Raw genomic sequence first — 27,755 nt, forward strand, 5'->3', positions numbered from 1 at the left:
TTTAGTAAATTATTTAAATTATTATAAATTGTAAGCGCGATTTTTCCTAGTTTGTAGTAAAAATACAAAGAGGGGCTTTAAATTTCGTCAAAAATTGGGACGAAAGTATGGAACAGAGTGCCTCAAAGGTGTTACCATGCTGTTCCTCATACGGCCTGAAAGTAAAAAAAAACACTATTTATAAGTCTCTCCGTTTTCTACTCTCTATTAAATTATAAAAAAATTAAATGTCATATGAAGTTCAACAAAATTATAACGAAAATAACATAAAAATATTACCATAATATAAAAAAAACCAGAATATTCCTAGTAAAGCTTGAACTACAGCTGTCAAAAACGCGCGTTCCAGATGCAGAATGTTTGCGCGGGACGGGCATATTCCCAAACTCCGAATATCGATAGCTCCGCGTCAGACCACATGTCACCATGGATGAGAGCTCGGACGAGTTTACAATTTTTATTATATAAATGACAAAAACAACTAAATATTATTTCTTTTTATATAAATATTACTCTAGATTTTGACACCGTATTAAAAGATATTACTTAAGTAATTTTTTACCATACTTACGCTAACAAAAAAGAGAGTATTATTTAAAGAATATAGAATATTCTGATATGATATTGAAGCCGTAACCTTTTGGAGTTGAGCCTTTGAGTTTATATTGTCGTATAAAAAATATTTCTAAAGATTTCCAAAAATACAAAATTTTATTAGAAAAGAAATTTCACAAACTTATTAATAATTAATGATTACGAAGTGAGAAAAGAAACGATGATAATCTCCATTAGAAACATTTTGCTCCAATATTTAAAAATATTTTTTAAATATTTGAATGCTTTCAAAAATTTTAATTTTTAATTACTTCGATCTTTGAGCTTTTGGCGTTAATGTTCGGCTTATACGCCTTCGTCTTACATATTTACTCTTTATCTTTATTTTATATTTATATATATTATTTATTTTATCTATATTCGTATTTCGACTGAGGTGCAGTGGTGCAGTGGTACAAGCGTGTGACTGTAAACGCGACAGGCTGTGGGTTTGATTCTCACTTGAGGATATGAAATATTTAATATTTTTCAGAATTCAGAATTCGGCGGAAAGTAGCGAGTGGAATGTTTAACACTAAGCCTGCTATATACTTAATAATTAAATATTATTTCAATTAATGGAATTATATCAAAATACTTATAATATATCTTTTACAAACTAATAATTCTAAAAGTACTGTAGACAAAGTATGTACCACATTTCAACGACATGGATAACATGTTACTTGTATTTATACAATTTTTTTCCACGGAAGCATAACACATGGTTTATCAGGTAAAATGTAACATTCCGTTAAAACAAACAAAGGTAAAAATCTGGTCCCTCACATAAATCAGGTCCTCACACGACCCATAATTCTACAATAGCGTAGAGAATTCAAAAGGCAAGGCACAAAAAGAAGAGTGTATAATCATAAAACGGATTACAACGATGAAATATACCGAATTACGGCACCACTCATCGCGGGGCTTTTATTTTCATGTAAGTATATTGTTTGAGCCACTTATAAGAGTGACGGGTGAAACACTTGTTTTTTGTCCAAGTCGAGGATCGCGAATCGAATATGAGCTTAGAACCTTAGTAAAGGCCTTTTATATAAACAAAAATTTATTCCAGTCCTTAAATGAAATATGTAAAATTGATCAAAAAAATATATATATTTTGGTGTATTGAAATATTCATTCATTCCCTTCACAAACTATTAAAACTTTTTTTAGTGGTTTATCACTAATTTTTTTTTTTTGATACTCTGAAATTGTAAAGATAATTTCAATATAACACTATTTGAAGAATAGTTACAAAAGTTAATCTATGTAGATTTAAAATATATTTAAAAATATAATAATAGGACAATATATAATTGTCCATATAATTGTACAAAATTATACTTACTGATAATGTGTTACAAAAGTAAAATTCTTCAACAGCAATCTATCAACTATTTATTAATATTATTATTGTTCAATAAGAAGACTGTACGATAAAATTTAACGTTTATGTCTTTAATATTAAAAATATATATTTGTACATATTGTATAATATATTTGCTTAATAACATCGAGTGGGGGTCGCTTTACACCATCTCCATTATCCAATATTGTCGTTTATTGTTACGTCGTTTGTCGTTTGGAAGCTGCGATATATCAAATGTCACTCTATATCATTCATCTGTCGGCATAGATTGAGTTGAGGCATTGCTCTTAAGTGAACTATTTTACTTTGTAATAACAATTGTACAAGTATTATTGATATGAAGTTAATTGCTACCTGGAAAAATGAAAAATCCCACAAATTTAAAATATTCTAAAGGAAGTATTACATGTAATTTAATTTTCATAAAAAATATATTTATAAACCATTTCAGTTCGTTTCAGATACTTATGAGAAATCACAGATATATTATCAAACACGATATATCACAGAGAAGACAGTTTTACGCAATTATTTCCACATCATAATCATCCTTGATTATGATGTGGAAATAATTGCGTAAAATAGGATTTTGTATCTCAACAAAAAAATATTATAATAATTAATCTCCTATACATAAAACATCAACAACAGTTTTTTAAAATAATAAACCTCCACATACAATTTGGGCAAAGTTCCTCAATAGCATTGTTACCATCATGTTATTTGACGCACATCGAAGTTCGTACGTAGCGTGAGGGTGTGATCGATCGCCTCAAGTTTGTAGGAATGTTCAATCAACGTCTGTTGCTTCTCGTATTTATCATGAATGCTTATTCATTTAATTAGCATATTCTGTCACAGTTTCCTCTATTTGTTTCTGGGAGCGCTCATATTACTTGAATAGGTTGAATTTTCGAAGTGATGTACTATTTTGGAATACGCTATTATGATAAATATTATAAAGTAAGAGGAGTTATCATTTGCTGCAGTATTTTGTTAAATTTATTTAGCTTATTACTGCTACAGTTGTATTGACTTTGACGACACCTCAGACGTTAAAAACTTGGCAGCCTTGTGGAAAAAAGAATTCTCCTTCATACCCTCTTTCGAATGCAGTCGGGTAAAAGGGAAAAAAAAACACTGGGGCATTAAATGTCTTGTTACGAAGTTAGAAAAAATAATCCAAGATAAGACCTTGTAACCTCCGGCACTATATAAACTACTCCACATATGAGTATAAAAGTAATTTAATCAAAATGATTCATACGCCGCAATCTTGAAGAGAATTATTATCATGTAGAATTCAATCCTCATAATGACTTTAAGAAGACCACTTCTGACAACTATGTAAGTAACTTTCTTAGCGATCCTTTCTGAATATATTAATATAATCCACAAAGCACTTTCCGAAATGAGGTGAAGTATATTAATTGTTTCAAATTAGTCTACATTGCTAAAGTTTTAATTAAAAATTGGTATTCGACTCGATATCAGATTGTTACGTGGATATTTTAATAATGTTTTATTAAACATCGGAAGAACGTGCAGGGCTTTAGATCTTGATTTTTATGTAAAAAAAATTCGTTCGTTCAGTGACAGTGAATCACTACTAGCCGTTGTGATGCAAGGAGACAGGGACAGAGAGTCACACGCGCGCAAAAAGTGATAAACTGAGTATTTTAACACTAGTGGACCCGGACGCGGCTACGCCTGCTTGAACTATAAGAATATTTTCGCGTCGGTCATACTCCTACTATGCCGCCCGAAGGCTAGGTCATTTCGAATCAGTGACATCTCCTTAATTATTTATTACAATGTTATACAGTAAACTATTTATATATTATATTTATTTTCATAAGGATGAATATCAAAATGTCGCGGTAACGGTTGCGTAGCGACGCGACGGTTGTTATTAACATGGCAGAATAAATTGCATGTCAAATTAGAAAGTACTTTAAAATATATTAGTTTATATGTGTAATGTTATATTATATAGCCTATAGCACTTCTGAAGAATGCAGCTTTCATACAAAACAAAAACAAAGTAAATCGGACCAGTAGATCCAGAAATCTTAGCGTTCAAACAAACAAACAAACAAACTCTTCCGCTTTATTATATTAGTATAGATTAGGTATTAGGCTACCCTGCTATTCAAAAAAAAGTCATTGATTATTATATTAATTTATATTCGAAGAAGAATAAGCTTAGACTGATTAAATAAAATATCAACAAATTATCGAAATAATAAACCAAAAATTCTAAGCCAATATTTTTCTAAAATACATTATTCAATGTACCCCACTGACCAATTTGATAATAAATATGAAAGGAAATTTGAATTGTTTGTAAATTTAGGATGTTATCAGATCGCGGGGCAAACGTGCGTGAGGAGCAGTCGGGTGAAGGATGTGACACAACATTAGCGATGATAAAGCATCCACGCGTGACTTTTTCTGCTGGCTTGGAACATTATTGTATGGGGAAATATATTCTCGTATGAGCTGAGTATGGGAAAAGTTTATTGCCTCTTTTTATTTTATTTTTTTTTATTTTCAAAGAGCGTCCGGAATTCTCAGAGTAGTGGTCCGCAACTTTGTTTATGTGAGTTTAAAGATATAAAACACACGAATTTTCTAAGTCTATTTCCTCGCTTTAGTAATAACGCAAATTGACTTCCACCACTAAAAAGGAATTTCTCAAAAATTGGGCTAACAGAGTGATGATGACAAGACAACTTTCAAATGATACTTAACAGTAGTATCGAATACAATGCAATCTACGTTATTTTTCTAATATTTTCAAGACTTATTTTTCATCTCATCGCGTATTCTAAACAGCGTACTCGCCTTCAGTCGCAAAACGATGAGCCCTGCCCTTTGTCAATTTGGTACATCCCCTTAGCAGCTGCCTTTAGCGGCGACGTGACGACGCTGCCTTAAACAAATGATCTTCTTTACTCTCTCTTACGTTTAACCAGTTCAGTTTCATATTAAATTTCTGATTGGAGATTTTGTTTTTGGGCGTGATGACTTAACTTTGATTATTACAAATTTTGCAATACAAACTTCTAGTTGTTGGGCATTATTTGAAGTAAACGAAGATTTAATTTTAAGTCTGAAGCAAACGCCTGATGAAATATAAAGAAAGAGATGTCTAAGAACGTGCATCGATAGTGGATTTAATTTATGAGACAATTTTTTAAATAACTAAAGAAAATATGTGATATTTAAATAATCCCAATTATTACTAATGTTGTTAGTTTAAGAGTTAGAGAATTATAAGTGCTAAGTGTAGGTCGACGGTTCATTTCCACAAATAATAATCGAACCCGCAACCGTTGCGTTTTACGGACAGATGCTGTGCCGTTGTGCCAATTTTTATCACCTGCTCCATAACCGTTAGACAGATTCTGCTTTGGTTTATCCAAATGGAATTTTTAAAAAAATTAAAACAAAACCTACCAAGACCAATAAAACCCAGCAGCGATGCGAGAAGAAATAACAGGTTTAACTAAAAACCAAGCTCCAAAAATATTGTACGCCGATGAAAATTGTAAAGCCGAACTGGCATTCACTCAAAACAATACGTGAATGTGACGCCGGGCCCATAAAAATAGAATGTATGCTATAAATCGGGGGATAGGTGTGTTTGCTCTTTTATCCGTCAACGCTACGACTGCCATTCCGTAAAGGGCTTAGGGGACACCTATTAATGTTTTCATTTTGCTAAATTAAATTATAGAAGCATTCGCTGTGATGTCAATTGAATATTATACTTGATTTGTTGCTATAATGAGAATTGAGCATAGAATTTGTTTAATCAATTCGAGAATGATTCTTTCTACTTGGTTGAATATATTATATTATTAATAAGTTATCCGCTCTCGCCTGCTTCGTGTACACAATTATTTTTGTTCCGCCACTCATCACACCTTAATGAGAACAGAGTGTAACAACACTAGGTTCCCAGGTTCCCTCTATCTATCCCTATTCGTGCGGGGTAGACAGTGAAAAAAAATATCGACTAAAGTTTTCATTATTCAACATACCTACTTTCGTACATCGTATTTTATATTTGCTTATAAAATAAGCGTTGTAGTACTTAGAGGGTTGCCGAATTGCAAATTTATACATGACACCTCGTTCATCCCCCGAGGCTCTTTGACCTTTTATGACAACATGTCTTCTTTCTTCTGAATTACGTATTAATATTAAGCTTTGATGGAATGATACAAGGAAACACTTTCGCTAGGAATTTTGTGGCTTATAAGAATATTTGTGTACTTGCTTACCTTTGCATATTAAAATATATTCACATATGTTTCTATTTATATAAAATTAATTTTCTGTAGTAACGAAAATCATGGATTTGGATATTTTTTCATTATTTCATTTAAGCATTAGTATATTAGGGTAAGTATTAATCTATATATATAGTTGTCCTCACTGACTGAGGTAAGACGCACGCACAGCCGTAACCGCTGATGGTAGAAACGTGGAATTTGGACAGATATTTACTTTCGGAATCTGGACATCCAATAAGAAGGGATTTTGAAAAATTTTAACCCTAAAGGGGTGAAATAGGGGTTGAAAGTTTGTATGGAAAAAAAATTAAATCGGCATCGATTTTCATAAAATTTTAAATTTAGATTTTTAAAAGTATTTAATTGAACACGTGTTCCATCGTTTTCTAGAATTCTCCCTCTAAGGGTGCATATAAGGGGTTGAAAGTTTGTATAGATTTTTTTTTAAATCGGCACCAATTGTTATAAAATTAGAAATTCAGGCTCTTAAAAGTATTTAATTGAACACGTGTTTCATGGTTTTCTAGAATGCAAATAAGGGGTTGAAAGTTTGTATGGAAAAATCTTTAAATCGCCACCGATTTTTATAAAATTAGAAATTTAGACTTAAAAATATTTCATTGAACACATGTTTTATGGTTTATTAGAATTCACTTTCTCGACCCCCCCGTCTAAATACGCAAGCGAAGCTGCGCGCGTCCGCTAGTTAGATATAATATTATTATGGATTTGCAAAATATATACTTACCTAATATTTGGCTTGCTTGTTTGGTATAGTGTTTTATGGTAGTCATTGCTTTCCAAGAATTTATTTACGCTAAGGCAGCAGACGGAACTTAGTCTTAAGACATTTCGAAAATGGGTCGGGCTGCATGCGGAACGGCCCAAAACGGAAAAAACTAATAAAATTCAAAGCATTGAGGCTCGAACTGAACAAATTCAAGCACTCCAGCTAACTAAGCCATACATTCTTATCGAGCCGCATCAAATTTCTTATAAACTTCTAAAATGATCTTTTAGCAAGAGACAATAAATATTTCTTGAATATTTTTAACAAGACAATACGAATAAATGAAATATATGATTCAAAAAACTCAGTAAACATCCAATATGAAGACATATGATTTTGATAACCGTATACAAATTTTACATACAATATCTCCCTCTATAATATATCTGTGATCCACAAAAGTGACAGAGCCGCGTCTGTCACAGGCGAACACTAGCGAATATTACAATATTCTTTTGAATAATTTAATATGTGACATACGTTTGATCGTTCGAGGCTTTGATTCATTATTTGTGGAGAATAAAATGGGGAATGCAAACGACAGGTGTAGGATAATTGACAATACTGTGTTGGCGGGATCAAAGGCTTGGCACGTTATTGTTATGTAGAGTGAAAGTTGATTTGGAATGGGTTGCTAAGTGACAAAATGTACGTTTTCTTTATTAATACTAGCTGCCGCCCACTATATGGAAACAAGTAAGGTTTTTTCTTCACGCCATATCCCGTACAAAACAAGGTAGATAGAGGGAACCTGGAGACCTAGAAATAAGACACTTCGATCCTACTAATACAGGCATTAGGCATTGCGTGTATGATGTTGAGGCGGAACTCAATATCACGCTTTCGAGTGGGAATCAAACCCAAAACCTATCAGTTTAACAGCGAACATTTACAGAGCATCATGTATCATACACTACTCTACAACTGTGATTTACATATGATCACACAAGCGGAGCCGTAGGCAATACCTAGTCTTAAGATAAAAAGACAGTAACATTTAAAGAAGTTAGATACAAATTTGATTCATTATCGCCGGTCGACAGCGCGTCGCAATCACGACCTGCACCGATCCATCCTTTGAGCTCACTCCACTCCACTCGCGATTCAAAGTAAATTGCTGTGAAGTAGTAAATAAATAGCTTTAGGCTTCCTCTTTTATTCTGTGATGAAATCTTAGCTTTTAAGTCTATTTTGTATAGTTTAGAAGAAAAAAATAATTTTATTTATAATTATAATAATAAAGGGTACAATACAGATAACCACCATCATGTATATAAAACTCTTCCGTTAGTAAGACCGATAGACAACGCACAGACGAAACTAGATGCAACCAGGTTGCCAAGACAGGATTTTTGAAATTCCTAGGGAACGGGAAAAAGTTAGTTTTTTCTATTTTCCTCGCAAACAAAGCTGCGACGATTAGTGTAACTAAGTTTCTTGTTTATTACAATGTTATTTTAAAGATTTTTTTTCTTTTGTGATTTTTTTCCAACACCATGTTGAACACGAAACCAATAAAACAAAAAGTTAGCAACGTTATAACTTCGAAGTTTGTAAAATCTGTTTAATATAATTTTATTTATTGCAGTATTATTAGATTATAATATAATATTTGCTGCTAATTTTTAATATTGTTATGTTTCTGTCTATTTACAATTGCGCAATTTAAACTAAATTACAATCAGAACTTACTGTTAAAAAATAAATTACAGGACAAAATGAATATTTTTTGAATTTAAGCTAACAATTTTATACATACAAATCCTATACATGTGTAAAAAACATTCTCTTACTATATTCTACTAAGATACACCTTCTACAAATTCCACCTTAAAATGATTACCATCAACTAAACCTTATATGTAGATCCAATAATAGACCCCCTAGAAATGAACTCCCACCACTCGTGTCTCGTGGTACTCATCTCTCTCAACCTACTTGCCAAGTGCCCTCGAACCCTATGATTCATGCCGTCAGCTTCCGCCGCGAGATTTATTGCCTTCGAAACATTTGCACGCCTTCACTCCACAGGAATTGCTTGATACTTGTTATAAATGTGTGCTCGTCTTTATTTATTGCGTTTTCTGACTGATAACGGTGTTTGTTTTGAGAATTTTAGGTGAGTTTCAGGTGGTTTGTTCATATTTTTAATTAGGAGTTTAATTTAATGGCTCGTAAATCCTATATTATAAGATATCTTAGAATATATCTCACAAAAATATATTTATAATATAAAACTAGTCGTCAATCGCAGTTGCATGCATGGTAGATATAGTGGATATATGGTGGGAACAGGATTTCCTATTTCAATAGGAAATCCCCTGGAATTTAAACAAAAACCTTCTTTATTGCTTCTGAACATTCCCTATCTAATTTTTTTAAGTGAAGTACTATCACGTGAGGCCAATCGTGGCGTAGAGGCACAATGTGTGATTGTAAACGCGAAGTTTGTGATACGATTCCCACCCGAAGTAATGAAATATTTAATATTTCCATTTTCTTTGCCCTGGTGTCGAGGCAAAGCGTGGTGCTAAGTTCCAATTCCAAAAATTTGGCGGAAAATGAAGAATGGAGTATCTAAACACTAAACGTGTCCGAAAAAATGCCTTTGTCTGCCAATCGATAAGTACATAACGGAAGAATTTTATATTCAAGATAATGATAGAAAACCAAAATTAGCACCCCAAATAAAAAATACCCTCACAATAATACAATAGAAACTGAAAATTACGTTTTTACTATAACAAACACGTATATCAGGGCAATTCGGACACACAAGTGTCACGTATAGGTGTTCTGTCACGGCGGCTCATCCCAAAAAAGTGGCATTAAAATGTATAAGGCGTTTAGGATGCGTGCTAACTTTTATTACGAAGAAACAAGGCCGGCGCTTATTTTTTATTTTCATTGCGCCCTATTGTTGGCCGGTTGAACTCTTAATGGAAAGTTTGACCTCGATTATAAATATCGTTGTGTTATTGAAAATTGTGCGCGGATTTACTTTTTTTTAGGTAACGTAAAATCGGTTGAACGTAGTGCGATTTGGTCAAGTAAAAAGTTATAAATAAAGATTTTATTTATATATGATTTTTACAATATACATAAATGTTATAAATGTTAAAGTTGATCCCAAAGCTAACATGTACAATAGAAATATCATTTATTTGTGTTGACCTAAAAACTTAATTTTTTTTCTGTATTTCATGGGACCATAGACCCAAATATGATATTAATTTACGCTTGCAATCTTCGTATGATCTCGAGACAAATAGTCTTGACAGACGGACGGACAACAAAGTGATCCTATAAGGGCTATTAAGGTTTTTATCTTTTGATATACGGAACCCTAAAAATAATAATTTTAAACTAAATTCCTATCTAGACTAACATTCAAGTATTACCTTTAGAAATTAGAGCAAGTTAAAATAATTTATTCATGAAGATGTCGCAAGAGCGTAACTTTCTTAAGCTTTAAAAGACCTAACGGCGTCGGCTTCAGATTTTGTAACAATGCCTGTTCAGGATCGACGAATATTTTATAAGCAGGGGCCTGTATTGACAATGCCTTTGGAAGTTCAATATTCTCACTTTTTCGATTTAATTTTAAATCAAATTGCTAAGATATTCCTTAATTTTAATTTAAAATTATGTCGTTATTTTGTGTCGTTTTATGGACACAGCTAGGTAACCTGTAATGGTTATGGGTTCTCCACTCGGAGGAATGAACTATTTTCATTTCCCAACTTTGGCCAATAAATAAAGATCAACGTTCCACCACGTAAGACACCATGGGTCTCCATTTTCTCTTTCTTTATGTACACCATGAACCTGATAAATCGTGAAGAAAAAAAAGAAATTACCAACAAAAAATGTTATGGCTACGATACGATTTCTTTGATTGTATTCCAATTGGATTATAAGCAGTCATGCTTTTGCCATGAAAATTATTCGTCTATCGATGCACAGTTCTATACGTTCAGAGTTAATAGGCGGGTAAATATGCTTTATGTTCCTTTATTATGGGCTTAATTTATAAGATTAAGCGTTTAAACAAAAATCTCAAAGCCACTTATTTCCTTGCAGGACTAATCTTCTAGTTCCTGCAGCATTTTATTTTTTTATATACATCTAGTTACAGCTCTTGTAATTTAATTCAATACGTTTCCTAAAAAATATTTTTGTATTAAATACGCTTTAAGCTTATAACTTGACATGAAACTAACCTCAACGATAATATTACCGCTAAATTATGTATGAAATAGCCCCAATCGATCTGCCATCTCCATCACCATTCCAATCGAACCTCGTCCTTTGATGATTCTCGTAATAGACTTTTGTAGTACATTACTTATTGAGTAGGGTTTTCTTTATTTAATGTTTCTGTTCTATTGTTATCATTTTTACTTTTTTTTAAGCACAAAGCCATATAATACTACCTAATTTAACATTTAGATTATTGTTTGAAGCTCATCATTTTAAATTAGGCAGAATAATTTAAGACATACATTATTTTAATAAGTGGGGAACGGAGTGTCTTACCTACCTAGGTACGAGGTTCCCTATGCCTACCGCTGTATATACACGTTCTGGATCCCACATATAGTGGATCCCTCATGAAGCAATAACAAAAATAAAAAAAAGAAAGTGCATACTATACGAATAGATAATGCTCGTAATACGTATATACTTAGTAGATACACATACATATATCTCGAAGCAAGTCTTGCATTTTCATAAATTGAAACCGATACACAAATCCCCATCACACAAGTATATGGCACAACAGGATTTAGAAAATCCCAGGCTTAAAGACAAAACTCCCAGAGATGAAGACTGTCAGTACGGTTTATATTCATTTAAAGTGTTTACTTGAATGTATTAAATGATTAAATATTGTATAAGATACTAGTAACCTAAGGCTTCGCCCGCTTATTGTTAAGTTAAGTTATACAAAATCTATATAAATTGTAGCCTATGTTTTGATCTGGTCTATAAGCTATATTATTGGAAAGTTTAATCTAAATTTATTCAGTAGTTCTTGCGTAAAAGTATAACAAACATATAATGCACTAGCGACCCTCTTGCGGCTTCGCCCCCTTTTACTACTGGATTATTCATATAATGTATGTTTGCAAAGCACTTAAGATAATGGGAAAATTAATTAAACCCTAATGCAACCCGCATTTTCGTAGTTTCAATAAGGATTTTCCAATTGTTTTACACAGGAAGAATTTTTTAGTAGGTACCGTAATTTTAAATCTGTGCTACTAATCTTTTCAAGTACTTATTAAAATATATTTAAATGACTATTTTTAGATAGTTAAATGACTATTTTTAAACGGAAGAAATTATAAACAAAAACCTACCTACTAATAACTACTACAAAAAATATGAAACCAAATATATCGCGCTGAAATAATACATTCAACTCCAATTATCCAATACGTGCAAACGCATCTAAATCTTCGTTGCTATAAAGTTTTTTTTTCGAGCTTGTGGTAAATGCTGAAGGGGGTATTCTGTCCCTGATGAAAAGCAAGCACGACGTGGCTGCCTGTGAGGAAAATTAAATAGAATGCATGGGCCGGGAAGCGAACCCGGGCCGCCCGCGTGGCAGGCGAGCATTCTACCACTGAACCACCGATGCGTGTAAGGCAAGCGGGCACGGCGGACGCATGGCGAGTGGTGAGCCGTTTCGCAGCAAGGATTTTTTTGATATTGTAACAACTTCTAAAGTACTTATTAAAATGAAAAACAGTAAAAGACAGTTTTGGTCTACATTAAATGGCCAACGTAACTAATGTACTTATTTATATGCTGAGAGTAAGGGATAAGTGAAACTTGAGTAACATACAGCTGATCTGTCAACGGCGGGATGTGTCAACAATTAAATGCGTTTTTCTGTAAAACTATTCGCAATTTCGAAATATTGTAAAAAGCAAATTTTATCTTCGTTTAACGTAGAAAATTAATAAAGTATTTTAAAGGATAAGGATTAATACCATTATAGAAAAATATCCCTCACAATAAAAAATATATTGAAATTACAATCTTTAGACAGAAATATGATCACTACACGTTATTCTTAAAAGATACGAATATGATCTCGCGGAATTTTTTGTAGATCTTATTAAGAGGAACAATACTCCAGTACATTTTTTTCATGTAGTACTTACCATTAGAGCAGCGCATGCGCGAAAGTGTCTCAACGGGTAGGACTTTATACACATTTATCGTATTTATGTTAATTTACATAAGAATGTACAAATAATAAACTATATATAAACCTTCTACGAAAAACACTCGACTTAATGGTGAAGACCGCATCAAAATCCGTTGGGTGGTTTAGAAGAAGAAGAGTTAGAAACAACAGACAGACACGAAAAGCGACTTTGTTTTATAAGATATAGGATAGGATAGGATGTTGACCTCATAAACTTTTACATTTGATTTTTAAGGAAACCCTGACATAGGGCAAACGCGATGCTTGTGAGTTAGATTCTCACTCGAATGGTGTTAAAGTATTTTCGTCTAAAACTAAAATAATAAGATATTAATAACATATACGAATATACGAGTATATATTTTTCAATCATTGCTCATATAACATAGAGATGTAAGTTTGCGTCTCCTTTAGCCTCACCTATATGTTCAGCTACAGTAGGTTACATCGAAATTTTTAACGTTATATAGTAATAGCCTATAGCCTTACTCGATAAATTGACTATTTAATATTGAAAGAATTCTTATATATATTTTTGTTCCTGAGACTAGAGCAAATTTTTCAGTTTTATAATATTTATAGAGATATATTGCAACTTTTACATTTATTAGAATCCATCACCACCTCAAATTTAAATGACGCCACCATTGTGCCTTATCACAAATAATAAATAGAAGAGCTTAAATAATAAGCGTACCTAATTGAATTCGATACAGAGAAGGTACAAGTTGTTCAATATTTTCTTTTGTTATTCCTACAATAACACTCAAGGTAACCATTGTTGAAACAAAATTATATTTTATATGGAATTGATGAAAGTAAAATGAAATGTTTTACTGATTTTCGACGTGGAGACTAGCGTATATTCTTCGACTTTACTCGTAGATTAATGAAACTAAATAGTCTTACAAAAACTTACCTTAATTTCAATACTCTACGGAATCCTATTCCAAATCCTAAGGGAAAATGGGTTTCTATTACTAAGACTCCGCTGTCCGTTCAATTGTCTGTCTGTCCGTCTGTCACTGGTCTGTATCTTATGAACCAAGATTTATTTTTGTTGCCATCAGACCAACAGATATTAAAAAACAGAAAGAAATAAATATTTAACGAGACTCCCATATAACAAACGTAATATTTTGCTGATAGTGATAATGGTACGGGACTCTTGGTACACGTGTCCAAATCGCCCTTGGCCTTGGCTTTTTAACAGTTTTTAATATAAAAAAACAATTTTTTTTAAGAAAAAACCTTACTCATATTCAAAAAAAAAATACTTGACTAACCCATCGACCATGTGAGCTATAGTGTCCATGGGAGTCTTGCTGAGTAATCATACCTTGGGTAATAAAAGCGCAACGTGATGTTATGTCAAGTCAGTACTAGTACTGGCTCTGTTAGGGTTACCAAAATATTTTGCTTTTTGCATACTTTAAAAGGCTTGGATTATTTTCTATATAAATATTAGTCAATATATATTTATATAAAACTCTTCCGTCACTAATTCTTACAGATAAAGCACAGGCAGAACTACGTGGTGTACCAACATGAAATTTGGCACATGTAATGCTTGGATAGTACAGGGTGTATGCACTTACTCCCTAAGGGCCATACGGAAAAGGAAAATTAATCTTATTTAATAATTTTAAATTATTTACCATTTTAAAAATAAAACCAAACTAAGTTGGTAAATTACATCATAATTTTTTCAAACAAAATATAAGTCACTACACGACAATATACTCTGATAACCCTACAAGCACAAGTTTGATACTTTAAGAGATTATATATCATCATTCATCACGCGCCGCTGTTGAGTGGGGGTCATTGTGTGAAGGCACCCTGTTCACTATAATGTGATTAGACTCTTAACTAACTTGGAGTGCTTTTCATATACTTAGTTACGTTTCATATATGTAGCCAGCTATACTAGCGGTAGGCACTTTGCTTAGAGGAATTGCAAGTTGGTAAAACTAAGAGTCTTAGATACGAATTCTGGTTAAGGTTGATCTTTTTTGTTAGGATAAGCTTTTGAGGCGTTTTCCTCATTCTGGTAACGAAGCAAAACGTGGTGTTAAATTCCATCACTCAAAATGCAATGCCGCCAGAATTTGGCAAGGAACGTGGGGTACGGAAATGCCTTAATGGGAACGGAATGTCTTAATACTAGGTTCCCAGGTTTCCTTTGCCTACCCTGCTATATGCGGAGTATAGCACTACCTACTACAACTACCCAGGTAGGGATAAACCGCGAAACTAGAAAAAGATTTCCAGAAAAAAATTGCACTGTATGCCGCTACCTAACATTAAGTCTCTAAAAACTTTCACTTCACTATAAGTGCAAATATCAAGTGCAGTAATTAAAAAACCAAGTAATTAATTCCCTCAAATGCAAATCGAACCTACAATCCTTGCATTATCCTTGCACCTACGGCCTTTAATATGATAGATGTGTGAATATAAAGGAGAAAAAATATCACACCACATCTCAATCCAACCCATCGATCTAAGATTAGGTGAGAGGATGTATTGTGATTAAAATCTACATAAAGCGGTGGATTATCCCATCGTCATAGCGAGGCAATCAGCAACCCTTTCCCTTCCCTTTCCTTCTATCGCTTACACGTCGCCTATATTATCTTGTTAATGGTATACAGCATTCTTGTCATTAGGTGCCCATTGAATGTTTGCGAGTTAGCAAAAAATATTATACTCTATGGATTTTTATATTTTGTTTATGCTTATTTTTGTATCGGAACGTCTGACTGTAAGCGGGATGGTTGTGGATTCGATTCCCATTAAGGAAAATTTAATATTTTGTTCTTGTTCTGGTAACCAGATATAGCATCGGAATATGGTGTTGAGTTCCATCACTTCTGACATAATATCTCGAAAATTGAGAGGACATGGTAGATGGAGTGTTTTGTCACTAGAAAAAAAATATAGTTATAGGTGCCTTCACGCTAACAAACCATTTATACCACACAATAAGACGCCATGCTCACGCGACGTTTAAAACCTCATAAACCTATTATTATAGCTTTATATAAATAAAATTTTAGTATCAATTAAACTGCAGAATTAAGTCATTACCTTTGCTATAACTATCATAAAGTATAAAGGCTATAATGGTTTAGCTCAGAATAGATCTAGGTAAAAACTAAGCTAGATTTTTCTAGCAAATGCGTGTTTAAGCACAATCCTATCCTATATCTTATAAAACAAAGTCGCTTTTCGTGTCTGTCTGTTGTTTCTAACTCTTCTTCTTCTAAACCACCCAACGGATTTTGATGCGGTCTTCACCATTAAGTCGGGTGTTTTTCGTAGAAGGTTTATATATAGTTTATTATTTGTACATTCTTATGTAAATTAACATAAATACGATAAATGTGTATAAAGTCCTACCCGTTCAGACACTTTCGCGCATGCGCTGCTCTAATGGTAAGTACTACATGAAAAAAATGTACTGGAGTATTGTTCCTCTTAATAAGATCTACAAAAAATTCCGCGAGATCATATTCGTATCTTTTAAGAATAACGTGTAGTGATCATATTTCTGTCTAAAGATTGTAATTTCAATATATTTTTTATTGTGAGGGATATTTTTCTATAATGGTATTAATCCTTATCCTTTAAAATACTTTATTAATTTTCTACGTTAAACGAAGATAAAATTTGCTTTTTACAATATTTCGAAATTGCGAATAGTTTTAGAGAAAAACGCATTTAATTGTTGACACATCACGCCGTTTACACATCAACTGTATCGAGTTATGTTTCACTTATCCCTTACTCTCGGCATATAAATAAGTGTATTAGTTACGTTGGCCATTTAATGTAGATCAAAACTGTCTTTTACTGTTTTACATTTAATAAGTACTTTAGAAGTTGTTACAATATCAAAAAATCCTTGCTGCGAAACGGCTTATACAAGCGCGTCCACCGCGCCCGCCTGCCTTACACGCATCGGTGGTTCAGTGGTAAAATGCTCGCCTGCCACGCCCGGGTTCGATTCCCGGCCGATGCATTCTATTTAATTTTCCTCACAGGTAGCCACGTAGTGCTTGCTTTTCATCAGGGACAGAATACCCTCTTCAGCATTAACCACAAGCTCGAAAAAAAAAACCCCGCCTGCCTTTACAGCAACGAAGATTTAGATGCGTTGCACTTATTGGATAATTCGAGTTGAATGTATTATTTCAGGGCGATATATTTGGTTTCATATTTTTTATAGTAGTTATTAGTAGGTAGGTTTTTGTTTATAATTTATTCCGTTTAAAAATAGTCATTTAACTATCTAACAATAGTCATTTAAATATATTTTAATAATTACTTGAAAAGATTAGTAGCACAGATTTAAAATTACGGTACCTACTAAAAATTTCCTTGCTGTGTAAAACAATTGAAAAATCCTTATTGAAACTACGAAAATGCGGGTTACATTAGGGTTTAATTAATTTTCACATTATCTTAAGTGCTTTGCAAACATACATTATATGAATAATCGATTAGTAAAAGCGGGCGAAGCCGCAAGAGGGTCGCTAGTTTACCAATATAATAACAAACACATAATAAAAATATTTTCTAAGATCGCTATTTTTCTTTATAATTGTTCTCATGATATTTATATTTAAATGCATAGGTTATGCTCAACAGGGAGGCTGGCAATCCTGGTACAGTGGCACGGCGCCGGACTGGAAAAGCAATGATTGTGTCTACGACCTCACTAGGTGGAATTACACACACCCCGCAATTATAGGATACATCGTGAAGCCAAAAAAGGGTTATTAAAGAAAAGAAATCAACACATATTACGGTTAATTCCTTTGTCTCGTCCACTGTCATCAACCTCTTCATACAGTCATGACATGTCCGAGAGGTCCTTTTTACGAAACTTTCCTCCAGTATCATCGACACATGCGTTCTCAAACAGAGGTCCACCCCCCTGCCTCTTTTACTTTATTATTAAGAAATAATTTAACAATTCCTTACAAAGTATAGGCAGTACTTGAACTTAAAACATTTACAAATATATTCAAATATTAATAAAACAATTGATTTCAATTATCACAAGTACCTTTTAGCAAGCCAAAATAATAGCTAAAGCTTCTTAGGCTCAGTCTATATATTGTTAGAGTAATGGCCAGAAAGTCTTCCATTAGACGCGTGTTTACTTGTAATGGAATCAATTACCCACTGATTGGTAGAGTTGATTGAAAGCCAGTGGTGAGCTTCTGTTGTACCTATACAAAACCAAGTTTTGTATATTATCACTGAATTCTATTTATTGACACGCCTACGTGTAGGTTTTAGGGTATTTTAGGTATTTTTTTATATGGGCGGTTTCCAAGAGCGGGAGAATGAAGTCGAGTCCAATATTTATAAGTTAATAAATATATTTTCTATCTTTAGTGTGGAACAATACTTCAAATACTTGATTTTGCTTGCCCTAGAAATCCAGTTTGAATTTAAAAAAAACTGAATATAAACAATGATTTGTTTAAAAAATACTTTTATACATTACATGTCTTGAAACTCCCTAATGTTATATTATATACGAGTATATACTTATAAAATACGTAGTTTCCATATAATTATAACAATTCATAATTAAAATAATATTTCTTAAACTTTCAACAAGAAATATTTTCTAAAATATGATATCATTTCAAACATTCAAATTCAATTAGAGAATCAGTTTTTATATAATTTGTCTCTAATGATATTTACGGCCCGAGCTTCTGTAACTCGCTCGTGCTTTTGAATAATTAATACTATTAAATTGGCTTAATCAACGAAAACAATGAAATGCCTATTGTTAATTTAGTAGCGAAACAGCTTTGTTTTAACATGGTTTTACTACAGAATTTGTCTGCAATTTATTTTAAAGTTATTAAAATATTTTTTATATGTTTAGTAATATTTTTTTATTTTGAGAATTTGGCAGAGATGTCTTAGTGATAACTGACTATATTCTTCACTTTCTGGTCATCTTACTTATACATTTTTTAGACTAACTAGATATTCAAATGAAAACATCTTTATGAAGCCAGTCGTGGCGCTGGCTGACAACAGCGACTGTAGCAGGATAACAGGTTGGGATTCATTTCTCACTCGAGGAAAATGCAATGCCTCCAGAGTTTAGTGAAATTATAATAAATATGATGGGGAGCGGAAGTGTCTACATGAGAACGGAGTGTCTTAACACTAGGTTCCTAGGCGTATCATTCTGCGTATCCTGCTATGAGCAGGGTCAAAATCGATGAATAAAGAATATTTTGAATTAGATTTTTTAAAATTTGAATACGACATCATTATACTATTGCCAGTACCAGAGGCCAGTCGTGGCGCAGGGGCACAAATGTTACTGTAAGACGAGTGAACGAGAAAGTTCAAACTATCATTTAAATTTGTGACATTTTTTTATATTCCTGTAACAGAGAATTTCTAAGCAATAATTTTAACTCACGTCTCTATAATTCTAAATATCATCTCAATCCATTGGTGGTTGAAAATCAACATGTTTAAATACTTAAACGCCTGATGTTGGCCGCTGTCGTCATTAACGGTTGTCGTAAAACAACTTGCTCGATAACGGAACAAACTTTGTAATTTATAGTCTTAAGTACGAAGACAGTGGATCATTATGTAATGATTAATTTCTTTATTTCATATTATGTTAGTCATTGAGCTAGTGGTAAAATGGGAGATTGTCTGTATGAAAATGTTATGGGTTCGATCCCCACTTAGGGGGAGGGTCGTATATTGTTATGAAAATTATTTTCATTTTGATAATTTCGTTTTATTTGAATTAAGGTTAGTAGGCTGTTATATAAACAAATATTTGTGTTATTAATATTTGTATCAAAATTAATTATATGATAAAAAAAAATTAACTCTTAATTTTTACTTTACTCACGACTATGAAGTCGTGCGTGAAGACAGTTGAGCGTTCGATTGTGACATGATACTGAATTATGTAATTTTTTCGTCTCGGTAATGAAACAGAGAGCGATGTTGAGTCTTGGAAATTAGCTAGAAAGTAGGAAACCGGGTGTCTTTACTTGAGGTTCCCTCTGCATAACCTCCTATACTCCCTCCTCCTATATATGCCTACAGCGTGAAATTGAAAAAAATACATTATAATTACTTTTTCTTCCTTTCATTCTTAGATCTTTACCAAGAAAAAGCAAATAGCCTACAAAACACAAAGTTCCATTACACAAATTAATGAACGCCACGACTTTTCTGTAATCCGTACCAGAGACACCATTAGGTTATGAAATTTCGTCGGTAACTGTAGCAAACAGCCTTTAATATACTAATTGCTCACATAATACTCAAACTTTCCACGGCTCGTATGTTTGACAGCCGCCGGCCCTGTTTTAATATGCCTATATAAGTTTGTGGAATTTGTGAATAGCGTACGACGATTTTTGGGAGGTGGGGCGTTGATTTTGTTGTTGTTTTGTTGTGTTTTGAATTGTTGAGTGATAAATACTTTGAAGGCAGGAATTATATTGTTTTAGGTAAATATTTTTGATGAAAGGTTGTGGAGAGTTTCATCTCTCTACACGCAGTGTCTTGAAAATTGGGGAACGGAGTGTTCTATTACTATGTTACTCAGTGCAGTGCTCTGCTGAATTTGCTATATGAAAGACACAGAATAAAGCTGCAAAAAATACATATTACTATTTGAAAACATACGAATATTTTCTCATAAGCTTATGCTTATAATAATTACATTATGCCCATCATATGTATTCTATTTTTCTTTTCTTCTATTGTATTTTCAATAAAAAAATATGTGAAAATTTCAACTCACAACCAATGCTCTTATAGTCAGAAGATGTCCTAATGCAGCACGACCGCTTCAGAAAGCAAGAATAAGTAATAATAAAAGATTGATAAAACTATAACAGAACCTCTTTGAAAATCTGGATCCTTACCGCTATTTTCAAATACCCGTCAAGAATAACAAATATTATAATTTCAAAACGTTAATCTCTTTGCTAAGAACATTAAAACTTCATATAAACATTCCGAAAATGACGGGATCCGCGCCCACGCTTTAATTAGTTAGAGCATTTGTACAGGTTATCCGAGAGGCGTGGGTAAATACGGATACTCTGGATTTATAAGCTACACTCATGTTATAAAAAATAGACTAGTTACCGCCCGCAATTTCGATTGAACTATAAAACAACAAATATATAATTACCCTGAATGGAATGTATCCAACCTACAACCGACGACCCCTCCCCCCTTAATCCCAAATCCAAAATTAATATCTTTTGATAATTTAAAACAAAAATTACTAGACTATTTCCCCATTCTAGTATCGTCTATCTGCACCACATACTTTGAAATATAAATAAAAAATTATGAAACAATTGAGAAAGTTGCAAGCAGCATGGAGTTGTGAAATAAAACCTGGAGTAAGTTTTTGCGAATCTCTTTAAGTGAGTACTTCTGTTGTGTCGTAAGGCTTTACACCTCTCCGTTTATAGAATAGAATGCTTTATGTGGAATATGAACGTTCAATTAATTGAGACAGTCGTTTGGCTCGATGGTTGTGAGTTCGATGCCTATTCGAAGGAATGATTTTATATATTTATTTTTATTTCGCGGCTCTGGAAGACAAAGAAACTTTAAGTTATATCTGTTGATAAATATGTACATAACAAAAAAATATTAATAAGAACTAAAAAAATAATAGAATTTGTAGGTTCGTAGTCATTCGTAGGTTCAATTTCATTCATTCCTTGCTCAGAGTATAATGTACCGAAAATTCAGCGATGGAGAACGAAATGTCTTAGGTTCCGTTTGCCTACCTTGTTATAAATGGGGTAAAGCGTGAAAAATAAATTAAAAAAAGGCTGAAGCAAATAGAATTTCAAAAAGCTCTAAACAGGAAACGTGAAATCGGCGTCACGAACTAAACGCGGACAAAATTAAATGTCAACAGCAGAACATAAATCTTATCAAAGAAACACGCTGAGATTTTGAACAATCAAGATTGTTGCGGATGCTCAAGTGCAGGTGTCAGAGGGCGGGACGAGGTGTTTTGTAAGTATTTTTAATTTAGATTGGAGAAAATTATTTCATTATCTTTTCTTTCATGAAATTTTTAAAAGAATTTGTCTATTATTGTATATTTTGACTATTATAATTTATTGAAAAAATCCTATTTTCCGCATAAAGGATAGGAAAAGGGGACTTAGTGTTAAGGCACTCTATTACCCGGTTTTGTCCAATTTTTCAGATATTGTATGGTATTTTCAACATCATATTGGAATTCAAAAGGAAAAGATTTAGAGAAGAAATGAATATAATTTATAATTTTTTAATCATTCCTCCAAAAAGAATTTGTACCCAAAATCATTGCACTTGATAGACAATGCTGAGTTATTTATTATAACAAAAACACCTATAAACAGTATTACGAAACCTAACACTACATCTAATAGTGTATCTAAATAAAAATCTTCAATCCAGTTAAAAGTCTAACAACAAAAAGTTCTAAAACAAGCTATTATTCACGAGACTATAAAAACCGCGGAGAAGATATTTCATCAGTGACGTATAATCAATACTAATATTTGACATGGTTAGCTGTCACAGCGACAATACCTCACGTAACAATAGCGACTTCCTGATTTATGTTCGAAATAAATTCTTGAGAAATATACTGTGCTTCTTATTAACCATTGATTGATTGAAATGTGTATACGTCACTGGCAATCTGTGGAAGTCGGTATTCTACACAATACCTCAGCCATTTATAGAATACTTCAGTCGTCGGAGTATGTAATATTATGAATATTATTGTCTATAACATGTTATGCCAAAATATGAAAATTAAAATTTAAATATTTCATTCCCCCTATTGAAAATCGAACCCGTCAACCCAGCCGTCACTTTTACAACCTTTATTATATTTTGGGATAAAATCTTTATTATACATAGATTATTAAGTACTTCGAAATTTCTTTGGTATGCCACTTACTTTGGCCTAGTTGAATAAGAGAAAAATGTATTCCCCACATAAAAACAATGGAAAATGAAATGTTAACAGCTTTGAAACAGGTTGACACATTGTGTCTCCAAAGATTTCTCTGGAGGACATTTATATCGTTTTGGTCACATTTTCGCAAATTCACTTCAAATAATGAATAAAAAATAAGAAATAATAGAAAAAAGAATTGTTGCGTAACTTTTTGCATGGTAAATGAGTAACCGTGTGAGCTCTCTTTATGTTATATTTGTATGAAACGGAAGACAGGTGAATACAAAAATCTTCAAAAATGGCACCAACACATCAAATAACATCACAACTTAACCAATACATCAAGAAGACGTTCAATCATCACATCTTATCTACAAATTACAATTCGATAGCAAACAAATGTTTATAGAATATCTGATCCATTTGTTCTTGTCAGTGGAGCCATCGATCACAAAACAATAAAGGTAAGCGGTATTGCAGTCTGGAAATTTACTCCATAATTAATTGCTGGCAAATCGAAAATGTTTTTTATTGGGTCGTCTCGATTACATCTACTGGGGTTGGGTTTATTATGGCAATATGGACGTTTTTACTTTATTAAATGTGAATTGGAATATTGTTTGATGGGATTTTCTCTTTTTTTTCTGTTTTGCAATAGTGTCATTACAAAAAAGAAAAAAAACGTGTTCATTTTGGACATACTCGTTTATACTTATTTATTTGATGAACAGTAAACTAAAATTAATATTTATGCGTACCTCCAAAGAAAAAAAATAAACTGTTATAGGAACACATTCCATCTGTCCATCGGCCGAGATCAGTTTATTTCAGTAAAACAAGATTTTGAGATCTCGTTTAGGTGTCAAGCTAAAATTAACTTTAAATAAGTAGAAAAGAAACCAAAAAAAGATATTTTTTAGGTATATCACAGATTTTTTTATAAAATAACAAAAATAGCGGTGAGTAAAGGAAGCGGTAGGTAAAGGAAGCCTAGTGTTAAGGCACTCCGTTCCATACTATTTGCCGAATTTGTGAGACATTGCAAGTTGAGTGGCGAAAGTCACGCTCACACACTCTTTGTTTAGTTATCGAAGTGAGGAAATGAAAATATTAAAAAATAATAATTTCCCCAAATAGGGAATGAACCCGAAACCGTTTCTTTTATAATAACATACTTGTGCTAATGCGCCAGAACGCCCTCCATCCGTATCTGTATAATGTAATAATACATGCTCTAATGAAATAATAATTGAGACCCGAAAACGCGTCTTAGTTTATTTATCAAACGATAACATTTGTGGATGTGGTAACCTATTTCAGTCGAGAGTAAATTTTGGTTGCGTTTAAGCATTTCGACGATGCTTAGTACAAATTTTATATAATATATTTTGGGAAGGAAACTTATTCTATGAACGGCCCCGTGTCTTTTTCACATAACGGTTTCCATCGTGGGTTCGATTACTGATCGAAGAAATGTGTTATTTTCATTTATTTTTAGTTATTTCGCTTTGGTAGCAAAGTAGTAATAAAACACAAAGTTCGGCGTAGAGTTTTCCCACTTATCCTACAATATTGGAAATTGGACGAAAAGTGCAGAACGGTGTGTCTTAGCAGTAGGTTATCTCTATCTATCGTACTATGTAAACAATTAAATAGAATTTAGAGATAAATCACTATTATCTATTTAGAAAACGTATAAAAATTTGAACGTAGCGGGACTCGAACCCCCTGGAAACCGACCAGAACTTTAAAAATGTTAAAACACTATTATCCAGTTATATCTAGCATTAAAGATAATTTAGCAACGCAACTGTAACGAGTTCAGTAAGATCTTCCCAACTGAAAAATTCTATAGCAAGAACTAAATAATAATTCTATAGTTATAGTATTAGAATGAAGTAACTTTCAAAGAAAGGCGAATGTTACATATTGGTCCGTGGGTAGTGCTGCTCCGCTTATCGACGCGTCAAATTGATGGACGATGCCGAAGTAATCGCAAAAACTATTCATTCTTACTTATCGCCTTTGTTATGTCAATCACTGGATTTTTATTCTTTCTTCTCTCCGTTTTTATTATTAAACATTTTGTGGAATCAATAGAAAATTTAAAAAAATACATTCAAGCCGTCTGCGCCGATTCGATCCCCACTTAGGAGAATGAAATTATTTAATAATATAATAATGTTATTTTATTTTTTTCGCTCTAGCACCAAGGCAAAAGCCCGGCGTTTAGTTTCACCACTCAATACTATGAAGCTATTTTTTTATATTTTTAAGTAACAAATATAAGCAATCCAGCTTCGTATCGTATTCAAAATTCAATTTCCACATTTCATTCATTATTTCCGAGTGGCCACTGCAGCGCTCAGCTCCGGTCATCACATCGCTTATCGTCTAGTGACAATGATTAACGACGTCCTAGACAAAGGATTCTATGAACAATGCCACAAAAATATATTACACGTTAACTTGTCTCTGAAATTACTTTGCCTTTTGTTGCCTTATCAGTTTATAACGTGGACTGGAATATAGCGGGATAAAACACTGCTTTATATAACGGTATATGAATCTGCGGAGGCTGGAGTGGCGCAGTTACATATTGTAAATGTGAGGATTATAGGTTCAATTCTCGCTGGGAGGAATTATTTATTTTCGTTTTCTCGCTCTAGTGACAAAACAAATAGCGACGTTAACTTCTGAAGTCTTAAAAGTTATGGGGAATGTGTGTTAAATTTTTAAAATTAGTCTTTCTTTAGCGTCTAATAAGACCTAACTAACGTATACGTACATAGCTATAGAGCCTTTTATTATATACTAATTGTAAACTACCCTAGATTTTCTCTATGAAATATTTATGTTCCATAAAGAGAAATGAGTGATAAAACTCATCATCTATAAAATATATATTTGATACGCAAATACGCTACATACACTGTACACATCTAATAGTAAAATAATTGTGCCTCAACGCCGTGTTATTGCAACGTTTCATAATTTGATAATTATTCTGTGGTTTTGTTCATAATAATGCGGTGTTTCATATGAAAACACTGGCGCGTGTTAGCAACGTATTGTTTTAGTACAATACAATACTTTGGAAAATTTGAAATAAATAAATATTTGATAGATTGGTTGCGGGCTATTGTTGACGATGCTGTTTTAATAAGGTGGGTTTGAAATAATTAATTATATTTGTACATGTAGGGCTGATATTTTGTATTGAAGCATAGAGATATTAGTAAGAAATGAAATTAAAATTATTTTAAAGTATTTGCGTCATAGGTCCTAAAGGAAAAACCCCAAGGAAACTTTTATCCTAAAACTATAGTATACATTCAAGTTCATTGAGACTGGTCACACCAGCATCGAATCATGATTATTTTATTACCTTGTTCTTAGAATGAAAAATATTATTTTATTATATACAAGAACAATACCATGGCTTACCATGACTTTTCTAGATAGCTTTACGCTGTATCCTTCTTATAGCAAGCAGTATTGGCAAAGTTCTAGTGATAGGACACTCCGTTCTCTACTTTCCGCCCAATTTTCAGGACCTTGCATTACCCGTCGGATTTCAATGATGTGCTTTACCTATTTTCCTTATTAATTATTAAAAAAAAATTAACATATTTTCGCCTACCCATATAAGTATAACGCCAAATATTATTCCAAAAAACGTGACCAGCACAATTGCTTTCATGGAGAGCTTTAAAAACATTGGCCAGCATTGTTTTACGTTCCAAACGAAGCGTGGAACAAAATAAAAGGCACCCATAAATTAGTTTGCTTGGAATCCCAAATGCCAAGTGCGGCTCAAATCTTTCAGCAATAATTCAATACGGAATAAATTCTTCTAAGGTAACAAATTTATTGAGAGGCTCGCGATGACCTCTTAGTCTAAAATAGATATAAATGCCATGAGAGCAAATTCGATTCCTATCAGGGAATGATTATGCTTATTTTTTATTTTCTCGGTTTAGTAAGATTAAATATCGCGATATTACCACATCACATACAAAATCTAATTATTCGATAAAAAATAGAGTATCTTAACACTGGGTTCTCCTTACCTATCTAGTTTTGTATGAGAGATGCGTAATACAACAACTAGAACTATTCTGTTTATACATACTATTGACAAATTCGTACCATTTCTAAAAAAGATAGCCTACCTACATATATATATGTAGGTATTAAATATAAAATGCCAATGCCCAGTTAAGTATATACGAGTATTATTCACTAAATTTGTAGAAAATACCATTTTTCATGAAGGTATAAAAAAACAAATACGCAAAAATATGTAGGTACCTTTAAGAAAGTAAGATTTTTTTAATAAAATACATTACTAACATATGAAGAATAAGCTACATTTCTGTGAAATACAAGGCCAAAAACCTCACGTTCATAGCATAGAATTAAAAAAATAAAAGAATATATAACTAAACTAATATTAA

General features: G+C 32.7%; 1 protein-coding gene across 2 annotated transcripts in view; it reads right to left on the reverse strand.

The window, feature by feature from the left end:
• Positions 1–27,755, reverse strand: part of side-II (sidestep II transmembrane protein) — a 339,951-nt gene that overhangs the window by 163,473 nt on the left and 148,723 nt on the right. The window lies entirely within an intron of this gene.

The sequence above is a fragment of the Heliconius melpomene genome, chromosome 1 (genome assembly GCF_056956725.1).
Source record: "Heliconius melpomene rosina isolate 202511_hmr_F chromosome 1, ASM5695672v1, whole genome shotgun sequence".
Classification (NCBI taxonomy): Eukaryota; Metazoa; Arthropoda; class Insecta; order Lepidoptera; family Nymphalidae; genus Heliconius; species Heliconius melpomene.